The following is an 18,785-nucleotide window of genomic DNA, read 5'->3' as shown; positions in this document are numbered from 1 at the left end:
ATGGGTAAGGCAGCATGGTTCTTGGGGAAAAAGTGATGTTTTAAGATGGATTTTAGTTTTAGAAATCCTTACTGGTTTTGCTATTCAGAGTTATTTCATCTGAAAATAGTTTTCACTTCCTTTTCTGACTAGGATGATTCGTGACCCAGCTACCAAGATGAATAAGCAAGCAAATCCAAAGGGCTCCAGAGAAATCTAGGCAATAAGCTGCAAGTTTGTTTTGGAAGTGCTAGTGCAATCTTCCTTGAAATCCTACACTCTTAACACCAGACTATATCAGTCTATATTTGTCAAAACCTTTATATTTGTGCAGACCTCTCAAAAGATACATAAATGAAGAAGCACTGGCACACTTTCTGTCTCCTTTTAGCACGAGGGGACAGTCCATTGCCTTTAAGTATCTAACAATTAATTAGTATATACACTTTCTACAAGTACAGTCATGTTAATAACTTATGTCAGCTATGCAAGTTTTAAATTAACTTAATTAAGGGACATTTCAGTGACATCTAAAAAAGCAGTTAATTATTTACTTGCCAAAAGAGAGGAAAAAATTGTAGTGTCTATTCACATTCAAAGCAGGATCACTGCATGTGTGGAACCTGCCAGTGCAAAAGAAAGCTGATGCTATCGGTTGCCTTTTTCTGGTCATATTCAGTAAAGGAAGCAAGAGGAGCTCTTTTTCTTGTCTGCTGTTAAAAAAAGAATACTCTGCATCATTCCTAAATCAAATTGCATTCTGAATTTGAGAAGCCTGTATAAGGGCCTGAGGAAAAAAAGTTTGTGTGTTCTTTTTCCTAATATCCCATTTAATGCAAGATCTTCAGTTTCCCAGTCTTTTCTCTTTTGAAAAATGTAGTTTTGGAATGTAGCTTTTTATCCAGTAAGAGCAGCTTTATTACCTTGAACTTCTCCAATGTCATCAGCAGGGTTAGCAGAGTTTCACATTATGACATCTGTCTATAACCTAGAATTAGATGACAGGTATAGCATTTCTTTTTGTAATAGCTATTCTTTGTCATATCTGGTCACAGAAATGTACTGGGTAAAGATCAGTATACCATTTCATGTTTAGAATATTTAGATAGAAATATCAAACAATTTAATAGAATTTTCTGTAATATGTATAAATAATTTAAAAGGAGTAACATTCTTGGGAAAGTAATCACCATTTAAACCTGAACTGAGCCACCTCTTTGACAAAAAATGAAGATATATTATTGGCGAAATGTAGCTATATCTAATGCACTCCTTGGAAGTAAGAGTCTGTACATGTGCATACTGCATAAAGAAAATATACTGAATTATTTCATTAGGTATTTGTCAAGATAATTCAGTTCTCAAAAAGGAGTTAAATAAGGAAGAATATATGCTTGCTTCAGTTACAACAATGGCCCACAGCTGTCATGCCAAATTGTTAACTTTCTAATGCTTGTTCTATGTTTCTGACAACAGCTTATTTATTCAAACTTGTGAACATTTTTAATGTTAGAGGGAGACTGTATAAAAGTGTAAGATTCCCAAATGGATAATATACCATATGTCATGGTTTTGGAGGATCTGTGTGTGTGTTCAGTTATACTTCAGTCATTCCAGCTGGTTACTGACACATGCTTTAATAGATACAGTTTCAGACATTATCTTTTTCCAAGTGAAGTTAAAAATTAACAACTAGTATTAAGGAAGGCAACTATTATAATGATTAAAATCAGCCTTCTATCTCAATCAATAAACAGTTCTCACACAGTCACAGAGGGAAGCCAAGAGCCATCAGAATTGTTGGATAACATTTGGTTTTAGACCTGGAGTGACTTGAACAAGTTCCTTCTCAAGTTTATTATTCAGATTCTGTTTGCACATCTGTCCCACTAGCAGTTTCAGGATGCTGTTTCAGACTGATGGGTTAAGAACATTTTAAATTGAAAACAGAAGAATTAGAGAACTTTTACAGCATGCTGGGGACAAACATGTTGATGATGCCCTTCTTATGATGACCAGCTAAAAATGGTTTTCTGCTAGAAAGTAGTGAAATGAATTTTTAGAAATTGATTGAATCTGTGCTTTATGATTTGATCTAGTGTTGTGGTAGTTGGTCATGGCTGAAAAGTTCATATAGCGGGAAAGCTAGTTTAAGCATGTTGTTGCTTCTCTTTGCACTTTAAATTTGCAAATTGTGTACAATTATTTGGCTTCTTTCAGGAAACTTCAATGAGATTAAAAGTGTCACAAAACAAGGAACTGAATTTTCTTGCTTACCATTTTAATGGGATGCATCTGTTCAGACATCTTTTTAGTAAAGCATCATTTTGAAGCATTCTGAACATTTCTCTATGAAATCAAAGCAGATGAAAGGACAGAAAGCCTGGTCTTTTAGTTTACAGTTGTGAAATGGACTGGTGAATTCCATCGTTCCAAAGATAAGCTGGATACCCCAACACCCTTGACTATGGAAATAAGAATGGCCAAGCGATAGTGTCAGCAACTGCAGGTGCTGTTAGGACACATAAAGAGGCAACATTTGTGACTATCAAGGTAATATCTGTGAGATGTTTTGTGCTCGATTTCTGTATCTCTATTCTACAGTCTTGAGGGATAGAAAGTTTTTTTGTCAATTCAGGATGAAGAATGATTTGAAAGTATGGGTTTCAGTCCTGAATCACTACAATGATGCTTAATTATGATCAGGATCAAGTGAGGGAATAAATTCCTGGTGTAGTCAGGTGTGTCTGTTTCCATTTTTCATGTGTGTCGTCTTGTGTTTTTAATGCAACTTTGTGCATTGAAAGTTGGATAGAAATATATATATATTTTTAAGAAGGTTTGTTTTGTTTTCTGTCTCAGTGACAGTGATTATTGGCTGGAAAGTCTTTTAAAAAAGTGGGAATGCATATTTTTTTAAAAATGTGGTGCCTATAATCAGCAGGCCTCATAATCCATTCCAGGGTTACAGATCTTCATGCTCCATTGTCTCTTCCATATGACTTATTGAGAGATGTATGTGCCGTGGCTGAGTAACAGCACAGTCGATGGTTCTCACACATAAAGGAATCTTGTTAGCAGTGCTAATGATAAGCTACAGGTAATGTTCATACAAGTCCGCAATCAGAGATCCTGACTTCCTTGCTGATGTTTTGAAGAATGTTTCAAGGATTTTTAGAGCACAGAGGTCTAATCTTCGGTAGTCACTCAAGTTCAATTTTTGTTCCTTATTATAAACAGAAGATGCATTAGCTCTCTGTTAGTCACATTGGGCGGGGTAATGGATTTTTTTGTGCAAGACTTATGATTCAGGTTGCTGTTTGCAACAGTACCATAACGGTCCCTGTTGTTGGTTATTTCAGCTTTAGTGGCAATTTTGAGGCAAAGATGAACTCAGAATTGGGTAATGGACTAAAGTAAATACTACAAGTAGAGTGCTATATTACGGCTCACTTCTGCTGAGTTAGCTTTCCTTCATCTCTTCTAGGTGCTGCTTGTTTCAAGCTTGCTAATTCTGTTGACTCATAAAAGAGCAATGTGAAATCTAGCGGTTCATTGTTTGGCATTGCAGGAGGATTATGTGCCGTATGGGACTACGACAATAATTTATAACCTGAGACCTGTTCACGTTGTTTGTGCAATCTAGGCAGTGCACCATGCCCAGTACCCTGGCTTCAGCTGGAAAAAATGCTGGCAGGCACTTGATAGGGAAAATAAGTAGGAGTGATGGATAGTTCTTATATTTATAGCTAAGATTATTTATTCTTGCATAAATTCAGAGTATCGTATTCCTCCTCATCCATGCTTGTGAGGGAATGCAAATATATTGATTATCTGTCACCTTTAGGTACAGATTGGATTCAGGATTTGTCACTGTAATTTCCATTAATCAGTGAAGATGGCAAGCAATGTGTATTCTCAGGCACAAACAGCACACAGTGTATGCAGCTGTGGGGCAGCTTGAGGTCAGAAAACTTTGGCAATGGCTTCTATCTATAATTATGTAATCAATTCTTTTGTATTACATTATGTATTTTTCTGTTTACTATTACCTTTTACTATATGTTTTTAATTGGTGGATTTTATTTATATACTGAAATTGTACTCTATAACAGTCATTATCATTGCATATTTGGTACATTTTTTTATAACTATCTGCTTATATTCAGTGTATGTATCTCATAGACCTCCTTTACCCTTTGATGACCTGCCATCTGTGCCTAACTTGTTATCAAACTGTTATCAGTGCACACCCCAAGTTGTCACTACTGTGGGAAAAGAACTGAGCTAAAACTATAGACGGGAAGACTGCAAAATTGTTTTGAAAATGCTGGATTATTTTTTTGTCTACAGACATTGAAGCTGTGTGTTTATTGTATTTGAAGCAGGCTTTTAATAAGAATTTTTATGACACTTTTCATGAATGTACTGATTTCTTGTATCTTTTTTCCACAACTTTAACATACTGAGAAAGTAGGATAGAGGAGATCACAGTATCTAGCTGTTTGTGTGTGGATAACAGTTGTTACCTCTGTCTTGGTTAAGTACAGTATTATGCACAAAATCCACTTTTTTATGCTGAGAATCTAGCAACAAGTTTGATATTATGTTGATTGTGTTAGATTTCCCACACACTTGTTGTTTCAGGAAGTGATGGTATATTTGCAGACAAAAAGCAGAAAATGCATTTAAAATTCAGTCAAATATACTTTACAGTATTTCCCAGACCTAACTTGAACTGACCCCTTTCCTTCCAAATTACACCTCCAATCAGAATAACTCTTTTCCTTAAAGTATTTTGGTTGTTTCAATAATTCTTCAGTTTTCTGGTCCCATAAGTCAATATCTTTCTACAACATATCGGTTATTATTTTTTCTAGATGTTTCAGGTATATAAAAGTTGCCTTGCATAATGTTCGTACATTAAACTAGTCACTCTTTCTCTATTCTGGCATGAACTAGTGCCTTGTTTGCCTTTTTTTGTTGTTACTCTTCACTAAAATGATAATTCAGTATTTTCACTTTTACCTCCAAATCAATTTCCTGAAGATTCCATTTAATTTGAAATTGCTATCATATGCTTGCTTAATCTTAGAGTTTTGCCTCCCCTTCAGCTTTTACCCCATTTTATAAGCTCTATTTATCTAATCTCTGCTGTGATTTAGCTAGGCAATTTAAAACCATTAACATTAATGCAAATGGGACTTAGAAAATGTTTCACATTATTAAATTCAAATAGCATGGATATAAGATGGCAGGATTAATTTAACAGGTGAGCAGTAGTGGTGCAAGGGTGAAGATTTACCACAGATGGATGGTTACAATAAGGTCAGACACCTAAGGAAATCAGGAAAGAGAGAAGTTGACTGGGAACTAAGAGTATATCATTGATTTACAAAGCAAGTAATGCTGGCTGGAAAAGGAGGTCCGGAAGAGATTGGAGCTTTGCTTAGAAAGTTATAAATTTGTGTCAGATGAAAAGATGCTGGCTAAAGATGACCTTGGATTAAAATAGTCCAAGAGAAACAAGAGAGGATGCTTGCTAGATATAAACAGAGGAGGAAGGCAAGTGACACACAACTTGCAGTACCAAGGAGTTTCGCTGTCTGACTGTGGTGACTCCTGACACCAAGCACTTAGAGTTCAGCCTCACTGGATGACTGTGTAACCCTGACCACATTGAAGTCAATTTGGGCTGCATTGAGGTCAACAGAGCAGAGATTTTCATATTTCACTGTGGTGGTTATTTTATTCTTTTATTTTTCCAGTTTTCTCATCCAGCTTCTCTTGCTTTCTTATAAGAAAAAAAATATTCGTATAGCTCTTTAGCTGGCAGAAGACAGAAGAGTTCTAGCTGTGTGCTTTTTGTGTTGGGATGAATAATTTTCTGCAAATTGTTAAGAAACAGTGTTACTTCTTGACAAGCCAAACTGCAGTTCCTTCACAGCACTTTAAGCCTCAGAGGAGGCCGTCTTTAAAACAAATAATAATGTGTGTCTTTAAAGGCATCTGAAAGGCATTAACCTGTTTATAAAAAAAGAAAAAATACAGCTAAAACTTGCTGTAAGATACTTCATATTACTAAAAGAATAGTACTGAAATTTTGAGTTTTGAGCATATCGGGTAAATCATTCATTATTTTAGTGCAGCATCTCTGTTTGACATTTCCTTTTTTATAAATATATATATCTATTTATAGAAACCAGTGCTTTCAGAGGAAAACAGGATCTGACATAAAAATGATGCTAGCATTTAAGCTTCTGGAAGATGATAGCTTCAATAAATGTATAAATGAGTATTTAGAAACAAAATAGACAATTTGAGTTATGCAGTTTTTTAGTGAATATGTAGATTCATATATCTGGTCCAATAGATACACTGGTTTGTCCTTTAGAAGAAAATTTAATTTTCTACAGCATTGTTATGTTTTTGTTGATAGTAGGATGGGGTGTCTCTGTCAAACGTGAGACAATGGATTTGGTTTGTGAAATTAAATTTCTTATATTATCTCATATTTATACTGGTTCTGTTGTTTCTTCACAGAAACAAAAGAGAAGCAAGGGGTCATCCTGTTCTTATATATCTCAATTCATCTCTCCTCCTTACAGCTCATCTATTTCTTTAGTATTTTACTCTTGTTCAACAGCTTACTGAATATGTCAAAATATTTTGGTGTGTGTCTTCTCAAGTAGTACAGCCACATATACCTATGTTATTTAAACTGTATAGCAGAGATGAAAAGCTTGACATACATTTAAATGTGCTGCTTTCTGTCCATGTTTCTATTTCTCCAACATTTATCACTTCATTCAAATATTCATTCTTGCTTTGTGCTTTCTCACCACTGCATTTAATTTTTGTCAATTTGAAACATGGTGTAAAACACTTAAAGTGGAAGATGTAACAGGGTGTCAACAGTGGTAAATGGGAGCTCCTCTTCCCTGATAATTTGCAAATATCTCATTTATTATTTGAAGAAAGAGAGGACAAAAATAAGAGACTTTTCTCTATGAAAATAAAAAACAAAAGAAGAAATTGGGGAACAGACTGCCAGATCAGACTGCAGTTTTAGATCCACAAGCACTGTGGTGGGAACTGTATGCATTTTCTCAATGCTCTTTATAAGTGTGGGTTTTTCCTATACTTATCGTGCCAGATCCTGAGCTGCTTTAATCTGTCCTTTCTCTACTGCTTTCAAGTGAAACATAGCAGTTTAACAAGTCAGGATCCAGGAAGTGTTACGTGTTAATTTAACATTCATACTGTTTGTTGTCTTCTGTCACAAATGAAGTTGCTGTGTACCATTCAGATTTACAAAGATATTTTTTGTGTATGAAATAAATTTTGAAAATGTGAGCTCTCAGATCCAAACAAATAACCTCAGGTTAATCTATTATGTACACATTAATGATGTATTTACAAATCAAATTGTATTTTTCTTGATGTCTAAGTAACAAAAAACCCCCCACCCATGACTACTTATGTTAACTATTTAGTTCACAAATTTTCTTCCACAGAGTACATTCTTTATTTAATAAAAATTAATGTTTAAATGTACTGTGACAACGAACATGGACAATATCCATGACACATATGCTGACTTTATAGGCAGCATCATTAAATAAGTCTATATTTCTCTAAAGATTTTCACATAAGTTTCCAGTAGGGAAAACCCAGCTCATGTGAAAGTCAACTATGAAGACAGTAAAATGTCATGTAACTCACAGGATTGACTGTAAAACTGAGTCTATCACTGCAGGACTGATTAAAATAAAGTTGAAGAAAAGAGAAAAAAATACTTAACTGGAAAACAATAAACAAATTTAGCCCTTCATAGTAAATAAACCAGCTTAAATCATCCAGTCACACACTGATTTAGCATTTTTCTTTATCATTAAAAAAATAAGTACTCTATAAGTGCAGGTATTACAAATGAATCATTATCTTAATGCATTTTCTAAGCTAGAATCCAGTCACTCAAAATGCCTGCCCTCCGAAGTGTAATTACATCTGGGAGCAATTGTATGTCTTTTAAAAAGTAAATTGTTTCATACAAGGGCTCTTTAGTGGGGCTATCTGTGTACATGTGCAAAACAAAACATGTTTGGGGTGTAGCCTGAGGTTACGCTCTCTTCTGGATTGCAGAAGTGCTATGCCATTGTAACTCCTCAGCAAAGGGACTGGGGCAATATTCTACACATGGCAATTTAACTTAGAAAATTAAATCCTAGACAGTTTATAAAACCACATTAGCGTGTGTCCTTGTTTCTTGTTTTTCCCCTTATTTTTTATTTCTATTTATTCAAACAGAAGTGTGCATGCTCAAATATAGCACATACATTATCACAGACATTTTATGATTCAGCAAATGTCGATTCAGTTCACAGTGTTTTCTTCCCTTGAGATTTAGGTAAATTGTATATGTTTACATTTGTAAATGTTTTTGAAATATATAACAAATGTTTTTCTTGTTACACATCTCAAATTCAGCAAAGTCTTTGTGTGATTCCCCACTTATTTGCAGTAAGATCCTTCTGGTTATTGCTGCATACTAAAATAATTTAATTTTCCCCATATCTGCAGAATGCTTTTTATAGAGAGAGATAATTTCTTTTCTGTTGCCAGCAAGATTCATTAATTAATCAAGGTTTTCATTGATTTATGGATTTAGGGGTTTTAAATTATTACTATTTAGAAAAGATAGACTACAAAATTGAGATAAAATATTATCTTCTTTTTGTTATGCAACATTATGAAGTCAATAATTTAGACCGTAAGTAAAATTAATTTAGAATAAATTTTTAAAGCTATAAAAAATAAAAATAGCAATATATAATAAATTTGTATGGTACTTAAATATATTAACATACATACATTAATGTGTTTAGGAAAAATTTAGATTGTAAATTATTAAAAATATTTTTAAAATTATAAAATGTTAAAGTATACTTATGAAAATGCTTTAAAAAGTAACTGTATTTTGAACTTAATAAAAAACCTGAGATTTGTTCCTCAACTGAAATAAACCTCCAAAGAAACTCAATCCAGTAAGTTGAACCTTATTTGCATCATTAAATGATACATTTCCTTCTTTTTCATGGTATGTCACACATGCTGCAGATACAAGCTTTAAAAGGTTTGAAAAACCATAATTCTTTATACCTAACTACTAGAGGTTAACCACTTTCAGAAATTTGGCCTGTTTTTAATGTAAAAAGTAATGGAAATCACCTTTAATGCTAACAAGATCATTGCCTTATTAAAAATTAATCCATTACTGAATTCTAATAGAAGCATTTATCATGAGAAAGTCTCTGCTCCTGGTGAGCTTTTATAAATTGTGCTATTAAGATGAATAGTACTTATTCAAATTACTCTTAAATATTTAAAATATTGTATCATTAAATTCTTATCTTAGTTTCTCTATCTTGTTTTTGTTCAGTGCTCAGGTCTGATACTGTAGTAGTAGAGGTGAGAATGTGGTAGTTAAAGTCAAGTAAAATGATGTCAGGTCATGTGTTCTGAGTGAGTACATAATTCATAAATTTGTTATAGTTGTATATAACGTTAGAGTAAAAAGATAATTTGGTTTGTTTTTCTTAGTCTAAGTAATAATTGACTGACCTTACCCTATAGAATTATATTAAAAATGTATTGTGAGTGGTGGAAGTAATTGTAGAGTCACTTTCATGTCACTATAGCTGAAGATTTATTAGCATTTTATTTTTTAATTTCTGTCCCTAGTGATTTTGTAACTTGGGTGTAAAACGTTACTTGCCAGTCAGTCTTGCAACAGAAGGTTTCTTCATTACAACAGTTTCTGATAAAGTAATATGTGAAATGGCATGGAAAGAAGAATTTATTTTTTACTTCCTTATGTAATGCTTGTTGGCTACTGCTTGGTTCATTGGCTTAAAGACATGAAAATCTGCTGAAATGTGCCTATATGTTTTCCTGCAGGTGCCACACTTGTCACAGCACTAAGTATCACACACAGGTGTTTTGGTCTTTGGCATTTCCAATGGCAACCCAGATGGGTGCTATTGAGAAGCTTTCTTTGCTCCCTGGTGGGAATCTGTTGTGGAGCAACAGGTGTGAAAACATCCGTGCTAGGGCATGTCTCAAAAACAGCCATGTCCGCCAGTGTGGACTTTGGACTTAGAGTAAAGGTATGTCAGCAATCGGGCTTAGAATAGACACTACTCAAGGAAAGAAATGTCATATTCTCTTACAATAGATTTATGAGGCTGTACGTATGATTGCTAATGAATGTAATCTGCTTGAACATATATTGTTGGGAGGCAATTACGAAATCTCATTATCTTGTCTTTGCACATGGTATGATGAATTTTAGAGGATCTTATCAGGAGAGTGAGTCAGGGGCTCAGGCAGACTACTCCAAGTCCTCTGGGAGCAGTGATGCCTATGGAGCTAAACTGATAGCAAAGCAGCACATCTCAATGCATATGAAGTAATTTTCTCATAGCTATCCTCACATTCTCTAATGAAGGTTTAAATGTAGGTAGAGATTTGTGTGTGTCAGATACATTCAGTTAGATGGTGTAATTTTTTTGTTAGATTAGAATATTTGTTTTGTTCTTTCAGAAAAAAAAAAATTCAACGGAGGAGATTTAAAAGATAGTTTCCTTATTTTTAAGACTTAATTTTCATTTTCCTGCTATATACTTTGTTTTGTAAATAATAAATATCATGTGTTTCAGTTCCCTTTGAGTCTTATTTAGCATGGCCTCTCTAAGGATATCTTTGTAGCTCTTGTCTGATAAAGGATGTATGCAGTAGAAGTGAAATAGTTCTGATAATGTTAGGTGAACATTGGAGGACTTCGGAGAAGTAAAAACTATTAAAATTATGGATTGAGTAAACAGAAGCTCATCCAAGTCCAGGAGAATTGTTGTTGCTGTAAGAGGCAAAATCTTGACCTCACTAAATTGTTCGCCAAAATGCTTATGGACTTCAGGGTCCGGAATTTCACCCCTAGATTTCAGTAGAAGTACAAACTGTATTATAACAATGCTGTCAACTTATTGTGGAGATGACTGGAAAAAATCTTTGTATAGATTTGTATGAAAAAAACCCTGTATACAAGGAGCTCATGAGTGGTGAACTGGAAGAAAGGGTCAACTTAGAAACTGCTGAAATATTTCTTTCTTACTTATAATCCATACTTCCTATTCTTGTATGTTATGGTTTAAATAGGCATGGTTTAAATATGATTGATTTATGTCTTCATGAGACAGTAGTCTTAACTTAACACAGATAATGAGGTATTTAGAACAGTATTCACTTTTTTGGTCAGTATTTTTTGAGTTAAGTGAAAGCGTTCATGTTTCTGCATCAACTCCTGGAAATGGTTTGATCTGGGAGAAGTGGGAGAAAAAAAAAAAAAGTGTAATATTTCTGAAAAATTCAAAATCTTTATTTGAGTAGCCCCAGTCGTCCCAAAGATTTGTGGCTTTTCAGTTAGTTCCAGAGTTATGAATTATTACTTCTTTAGGATGTGTTTATGATGGACTTGTACCAGATTGCAGATGTTACTTGATTTGTGGTGGTTTTATGATGTCTGTATGTCCACAAATATGTGTATATACAAATGTAATGCAAAATACCGTTTTTTCATTTTAAAAAGAATGACTAGTTGATAAGATCAAGTTGAATATCAGAATAATTTCAAACTCATTTTCTGTAGGAATATTAAGCTTTACATTACAGCAGACTATTGATCTACCTACTGTTATAGTTTGTCCGGTGTCAGATACCTCAGAGAGAAAAAGAATATAAGACCTCATAATGGATTAAGTCAAATTACTGTCTCCTGGGTCTACTTTCTTCCTAACTGCAGCACTTAGTACAAGGCTTATGCTCAGGAAGCATGAAAATTTAAATTCCTCGTAATTTTATATTCGTATTTGTATATTTATATTTGTTTCTTATTCTAAAACTGATCATCTTCTCTATAAACTGTATTGTAATTTCTATTATGATGTTAATAGTGAGGCTGAGAATTGTTTTGTAAATGTTTATTTAATTGAAGATGTGCAAGTATCTGAATTAATTACGTATTTTAAGTGTGTACAGTACCGCAATCATCAATAGTGTCTTTTGTTTCATATTGCCTAATTACACAGATTTCTGTAGGACCTCACAACCTCATAGTTTCCCTTCTTTTGAGACTTTCTTTTATATTTCTACTGGGAAAAAAAATTCAGGACAGTACCAATTTCTTGTCTTGATATGGAATACATAAACATTTTGTACCCAGTCTTCTCAAAAGCGTTGTTTTACTGAGAGATTTACAATTAGTTCATGGTCTGCAATTTGACAGCAGGTTGAAAAAAGGGGAATATTGAGTCTCAAATGCACAAGTGCTTATTTCTGAGACAGCCAAATCTATTGAATGCCTGCATGAGAACATGCAGACATGTAACAAATGGAGAGGAAAGGATTCCACTGATTCCAGCTGGCTGACTTTGTAGAAAACAATGTATTTCCAATTGTATTTTTTTTTAGAAGGAGGGTTTTGTGGTTTTGTTTTGGTTTCATTATGGAAGAAGTCTTTTCTTTTCCTAATTAATCTCTAGACACCTAATTGCTAAAGAACTCCAGACTAGTTAGACCCTGGAGGACTAATATGAAGACTCACAGAAAAGTTGGTTTTCTTGCCAGGCTTGAAATATGAATCTGAATGAGAGTATAAAAATTACTTTTTAAAGTGCACACTCGGACAAAATTGTATGTATCATCATAACTGAAGACATGCAGGCTTTTTCTGCATCTCAACAGTGAACTAAGCTGTGTCTTGCATTCCTATAGAATTTGAAGGCTTCAAAATCAGGGTAAAAATTCTATCTTTTGACCATATTTCTTTAATTCAGACTAATCTCAAGGGCTAAGGATCTCAACATTTCCATGGGTATTCACTTGTGTCTTTTTCATGTTTTTAGTGTTGTCACTGGCAATAAAATGTATGTAAGATATGGAAATATTACGGACCAGACTGACAAGAATGTGCACATCTCAGATATGTTTCCTTTATCTCTCTCAAACACTGTTGTTGCATTGAGATGAAATGCATTTATTATGTAGTTTTTTCGATAATATATGGTGCATAAGTAGAGTTGTGGATTGCAGATGAATGTTTGAATACCAAGTGTTAAAATAATTAATTTGAATAAGCAAACATGTGTAACATACAGAAGTTTGAAAACTTTATCATGGAAACCCATATTTCCCTAAATGGGAACTCTTCACAGAAATGTATTAGTTTTTCTGGCAGTCCTACTGGGTAGTATTTTTGAGGTCCAGCATGGAATTTCAGGAGAGGAGGAAAGAAGGTGGTCAGCCTCAGTAGTTAAGGCAGGTTTTGTTGCATCTTGCCAAGAATGCATCCTACAGCCCAACTGCTTATGGTGCTGCCAGACCTTCCACTAAAAGCTGGTGCTGAAAACTGAACCAATTTCAGGCAGAGTCCTTCAGTCTTAGCATCTCCAGAGACAGTCTGAGGCCCAAGCTGTTCAGTGAAGTGGTCTTCACAAATACTTCTATGATTTAACAGAGTTTTAACAAAAGTTTCCTGGAATTTTGCATTATAATTCTTCAGAGAGCACATGGGAAAAGAAGTGTGTAGGAAAAGGTAAGCTTTGTCCAAAATTACAAAAGCTGTCAGTGCTTTCACTACAATGACAGAGGACAAGAGATAAGAGAGCATTCTAAAATAACAGTAGAGCATTCTGTGTTTCACTCAGGAGTTCTGTCCATGTCCAGGAAAGCAACAGTTCCACTCCATCCCTGGCTTCTGTCCCCACTTCTCACTCTGTTCATCACTGATAGCAGACAAAGAAAAAACGTCTCATTCTTTTTCTTTGTATAATGTGTGAGCTCAGGAGGAGCTGATGACAAATCTTTCCCAAATCACTCTGGCACTGTTAGTATTATCCTGAAAAAAAGTCTCACTACATTCACTACAGTGATTAAGATGTTTACTTTTGAACATGCTCTGTCCTTCTTGTGTTAGGTCTTTTAGAGTTAAGCACAACCTGGAACTGAAAAGACGGGTTTAAAGAGAGTTGTACATCCAAAATCTAGTTAGTAGCTCAGTAAATAAGCATCTATGGGATTCAGCCTCTTGCTATGTTCATAAAAATGTGCATAAATCCACCATGAGGATGAGACAGTAAGTAAGGCCATCATGGCAGGGTGTAAAGTTTCTTGTAAGGGTGCTGGAATTAGAGAGTCACCCACTGACTGCATGGGACTGGCAGAGACATTAAAGAAAACAGAGCAAAAATGTTCCTGAAGGATGGGTGGATGCACAAGAGGGGGAAATCCTCTTTTCTACTGAAAGCATTTTGAAATCCCTCTGGACCTTTTCAACCCTCACTGTCTCCTAGCATCCTACTGATCCAGGTATTCTGTTATCCTTTAGGATCAGCTCTGCCATTTCTGCAAAATTGAATTTTTACCCTTTTCAAAGCATGGACAAAACCCTGACAAAAGAAAAATTAAATTCTGCCTACACTGCTGAGAAACCATGAGCTAAGTCTACAAAGATCATGCTCCTCAGATATGAGGAACAAAAAAACAGGCCTTTAACTAGATCTCTTTCATATTATGTGAATGCATCAACCACTAGCCTTTCTGCGTTTCCTTAGTTCTGGTTTATTGAGGGGAAAAAACAACTAACTGAAACAAGGCCTGTAGGATGGCTTTTGGTTTTGTTTTTATGTGAAACAGGACCCTTCCTGTAATCTCACTAACGGTTTGTTGCATGAATGTATCAGTACACACTGAAAAGAGGGATATCTGTTTTCCTACAGATGCATAGCTATCTCTTAGGTTAAGAAATACACTTGCTGAAGGTTTTATTGGTTTTATTTCTAGCCATTACTAGTGTATTTTGTTCATTCTATGAAATCCCATTTGAACTTCTGCTGACTGGACTTTTCACATGGGTACAAAACAAATAGTGCTTGACATAAAATTTATCAGGATGAAGTGTTTTAAATTATGTCAGTGAGTCTAATGAACAAAATTTAATGGGTCACTTGAGGCTCTATTAAGTTGAGTACATCCAAACAAATTTGCTTTTCAGGGTTCAGATGTCTTTTATAAACCGGTTGACTCAAATTCACTAGGAAGTTTGGCAAATTCTTTTGAAAGAGAACTCAGCTTTTCAACTAGAATATAAAACTTCAGAAGGTCTATTGAAAAACAAGTCATTTTTTCAGCAGATGGTGCAACACTAACATCTAAGTCTTGAAGAGTATTCATGCAATATGCATAGTTGTATCTTTACTTTTTGGACTGATCCTTTTTCTTCCTTACATCTTTTTCCAGATGATAAAACTGGACATAGAAATTTAATGCTTCGTAGTTCATGTAGGGTCTGGAAAATCAGGAAGCACTGTCCCCTGTTAAATCATTATGTCATAAACTTTTTGTTTTGGTATTACATGACAATGGGAGGCAACCCATTAAGTCTTGGAATGTGCATGCTTGTACTACTCACTGAGTTGACCTGGTACATATCCAGTCTTATAAGCTATTGCTGCTTCTGCTTTGAGTTTTGAAAGTCTGTCTTTTTGTACAAATCTTTCTTATGTTTCCATGAAAGATAGTAAAAAACTATGGGCCAGCTCTAATGCCATTGCCCATTTAGACTGGTTCATAGTTTCCTATCATGTGCTTTGTTGAAACAGTATGAAGTCTGCCTTAGTGTGAGAATTGGGAAGACAGTAAGACTTTTCTCACTCAGAAAAATAATTAAAAAGTTGAATTCCACGGCAATATATTGTCAATATGGAGGCATCAGTTTTACAAAATACTATGTGACTGCAAAACAAAATCAGAAGGATGGGGTCACTGCAGCTTGTCCCTGCTTGACTAGAACATCAGTTGTTACAGAAAGATCCTGATTGGGTTTATAGCATTTCATGCAACAACCCAGTTAGGCTAATGCTCTCCTTCAGTTGGCGTGGGATTTTCCAGTGCTGTGTACTCAACCTTTCCCAGAGAACTTCTTATCTGGCTCCAAGTACAGATAAATATCAAACCATAGTGAAACGAAATACCCCCAGCCCAACTGAGAGTCAGTACTCAGTCTAGTGCTCATGCTTTCTGTAGTCTGATCTGCTACAAACTGTGACCCTGACTAAGTTAGTTTTCCTCACTGAGTAAAATAGTTTGTATAGATATTATATAACTATAGATGTTACATATCTGGTTATAATGAATAACAATATTAGGATATTTAATTAAAAAATCACAGCTATCATACTGAAGCAATGTCTCTACTATGGCATAGCTTTCAGCCAGGGCATGGCAATTAGCAGTTACTCCATAGAAAAGAAATGGGAAGGAGTGATATCTAGATAATCTTACTAAGAGGATTTATTTGCACTGTTTAACTTAAATAAAACATCAAGAAGTATGTAGCAGTCTCAAGCGCATAACAGGCTGTTGTAAAGAAGAAAGGTGCAGTGTCTTTCCCGTGGCCATGGAGTAAGAAAATTTTAATTTAGAATTAGCCAAATCATTCTAATGGCATGGATAATAGACAAACTGGAGATGCGTCAGGCCTTTCTCATTAGAGGCTGCTGAACAGTGTCTAGACTGACAAGAATATTTGCCAGGAATGGCAGAAGCAGAGAAACATTTCCCCTGGGGCAGGGAGACAGAACTTCTGCAGGTTCATTCTAGTCTTGTGATTCATAGTATTGTCAAATTATTAATAATTAACAGTTATGAAATGGATTACGGAATGCCATAAGCTCACAGAAAGTCATAGAAATTGCTAACAAATTTCTGGCAACAACAACAAAACCAAGAATAAATGTTTTATCCTTAAGGTACCATATCATTATGCATAATTGGTCAGGTAACTTACAACAGGAATAGTTATCCAGTGCAAAAGTGATGAAAAGGTTGGATGCATAAGGTTACTCTGACATGACACCAAGTGGTTAATTTCCAAGAACTAAATGATAGTGCTGTGATTGAAAGAAATTATTTTAGAAGATGTCTTCTTGGAGTTGGGATATTAAGAATCTGTACTGAAGTACAGGCTGTTGTGAAAATAACTGTGTAGGGAAGCTCTTGAATAATGTGTGTTGGGTGATTCCTACGCACATCTGATGTTCTTGAAAGTCATTAGCAATAATAGAACGTCCTACAGGCGTGTTATGAAATGCACCAAATTATGGCTAAGTCTACTGATTCTGAAGGAGTGATACACCCTGGCTGTTCAAAAAGCAGTATATTTTCATGTCACATATACGAATTCTTTTGAAAACTCAGGTCTGAATCCACTTTCTTTGAGATGAATAACAACCTGTAACTGATTAAGTGGTAAAAGACTAAGGGACAGTAGTCTGGAAAATACCTATGACATTTTTTCTCTTAAGCCAGTTGTACATGTCTATAGAGTATAGGCGAAGTTAAAGCATAATTTTATATTAGATTGTGATTATATAATATCACATAATCTCAGTAGTGAGTATTTGCAATCTGAATGTGTTGCTCTATTAAAGCTTTAAATATATTTGAACATAAATTCATGTTTCAAATGTATTCTTATGACAAATGCTTTTTGTCAAGAAAAAGTTTAAAGGAGAGGACAGAGCTTAGACTCATGCAGAGTAATGGATTAGAGGAGGCTCAGATAGGAATTGTATCAAGAAACTGTATCATTACAAACTCTTTTGTTTCCTTTTGCTTTTAAGAGGTACAGTATTTCAGGTTTTTCCCTCCTGTAGCAGGTAAAAAGTTAATAACATCAAAAAATTTTATGCTTCCTTGCAGCAGATATATTAAGGACAATATTTGATGGGGTACACTGAGCACACTATTTCAGTCTCTCTAAATCTTTTGGTTTTGATAAATGGAAGTGGCCTCTGCAGACTACTACAAAAAAACCCAAAATGCTCACCACAGAAGGAGGTCAGTTACAATTCACCATGATGCTCTCTGCCCTGAGAAACTGTCCATAGCTCTTCAGCCTTTGATGAATGTGGTCTTAGGAGATTGATTTACAGCAAATGGTTTCTTTATTTACACAGTATTAGTCTACTTCCAAAATCTGTTAAAGGATCATTAACCTGATTTGGAAAAGCTGCTTCAAAGGTGAAAACTATTTTAGGTTAACATGTAAGTGAAAGCCCCAAATTAAATTCACTCTACTGGGAATCCAGACACTTGCTTTCCTTCAATATTTTGTGATCTTATTGAGGTTTTAACTCTCTTTAAAAGAAAATACTCAAAAAGGAAATGGATTTATAAGCATGAAAATGATGTTGCAATGACGTGAGAGGAACTTGTGAAGAAGGAATTAACACTTCTGAATTAAAGATGGTGATGGGTGCAGATTGAATTAGAACAGATATGTTTTATTTCTCAAAACTTCCTGAAAGTAATAATTCATACACCAAAATCCATGTGAGAAGCTCAAAGTTAGTAGAGTTCCTCATGGTGCTACCAAAAGGATTACAAAATGAAGATTATTTGCCCTAGATTGACGCAGATAAATATGGTAGTCTTGGATGAGCATAAACTGCACGGAGAGCAGAAAAATATAGGGAAGTTATCTTGCTTTGTGACCTTTTTCTTACTCGTGTTTATTACCTGATTCTTTTCTGTGCTTCATCTCACCTTGAGCTCCATGTTGCCATGTGTAAATTACTCCAAAACACTACAACACCCTATTTAAATCTAGCCAAGGTATCTTTACAAAAGATTGCATATCCTAAGAAGCAGAGGAGCTTGGCAGTCTGGGACTTACTTGTTCTAGGTTC

This window comes from Strix uralensis, chromosome 6 (genome assembly GCF_047716275.1).
Source record: "Strix uralensis isolate ZFMK-TIS-50842 chromosome 6, bStrUra1, whole genome shotgun sequence".
In the NCBI taxonomy this organism is placed as follows: domain Eukaryota; kingdom Metazoa; phylum Chordata; class Aves; order Strigiformes; family Strigidae; genus Strix; species Strix uralensis.
The sequence above is the reverse complement of the archived record's forward strand: the minus strand, read 5'-3'. Positions refer to the sequence as shown.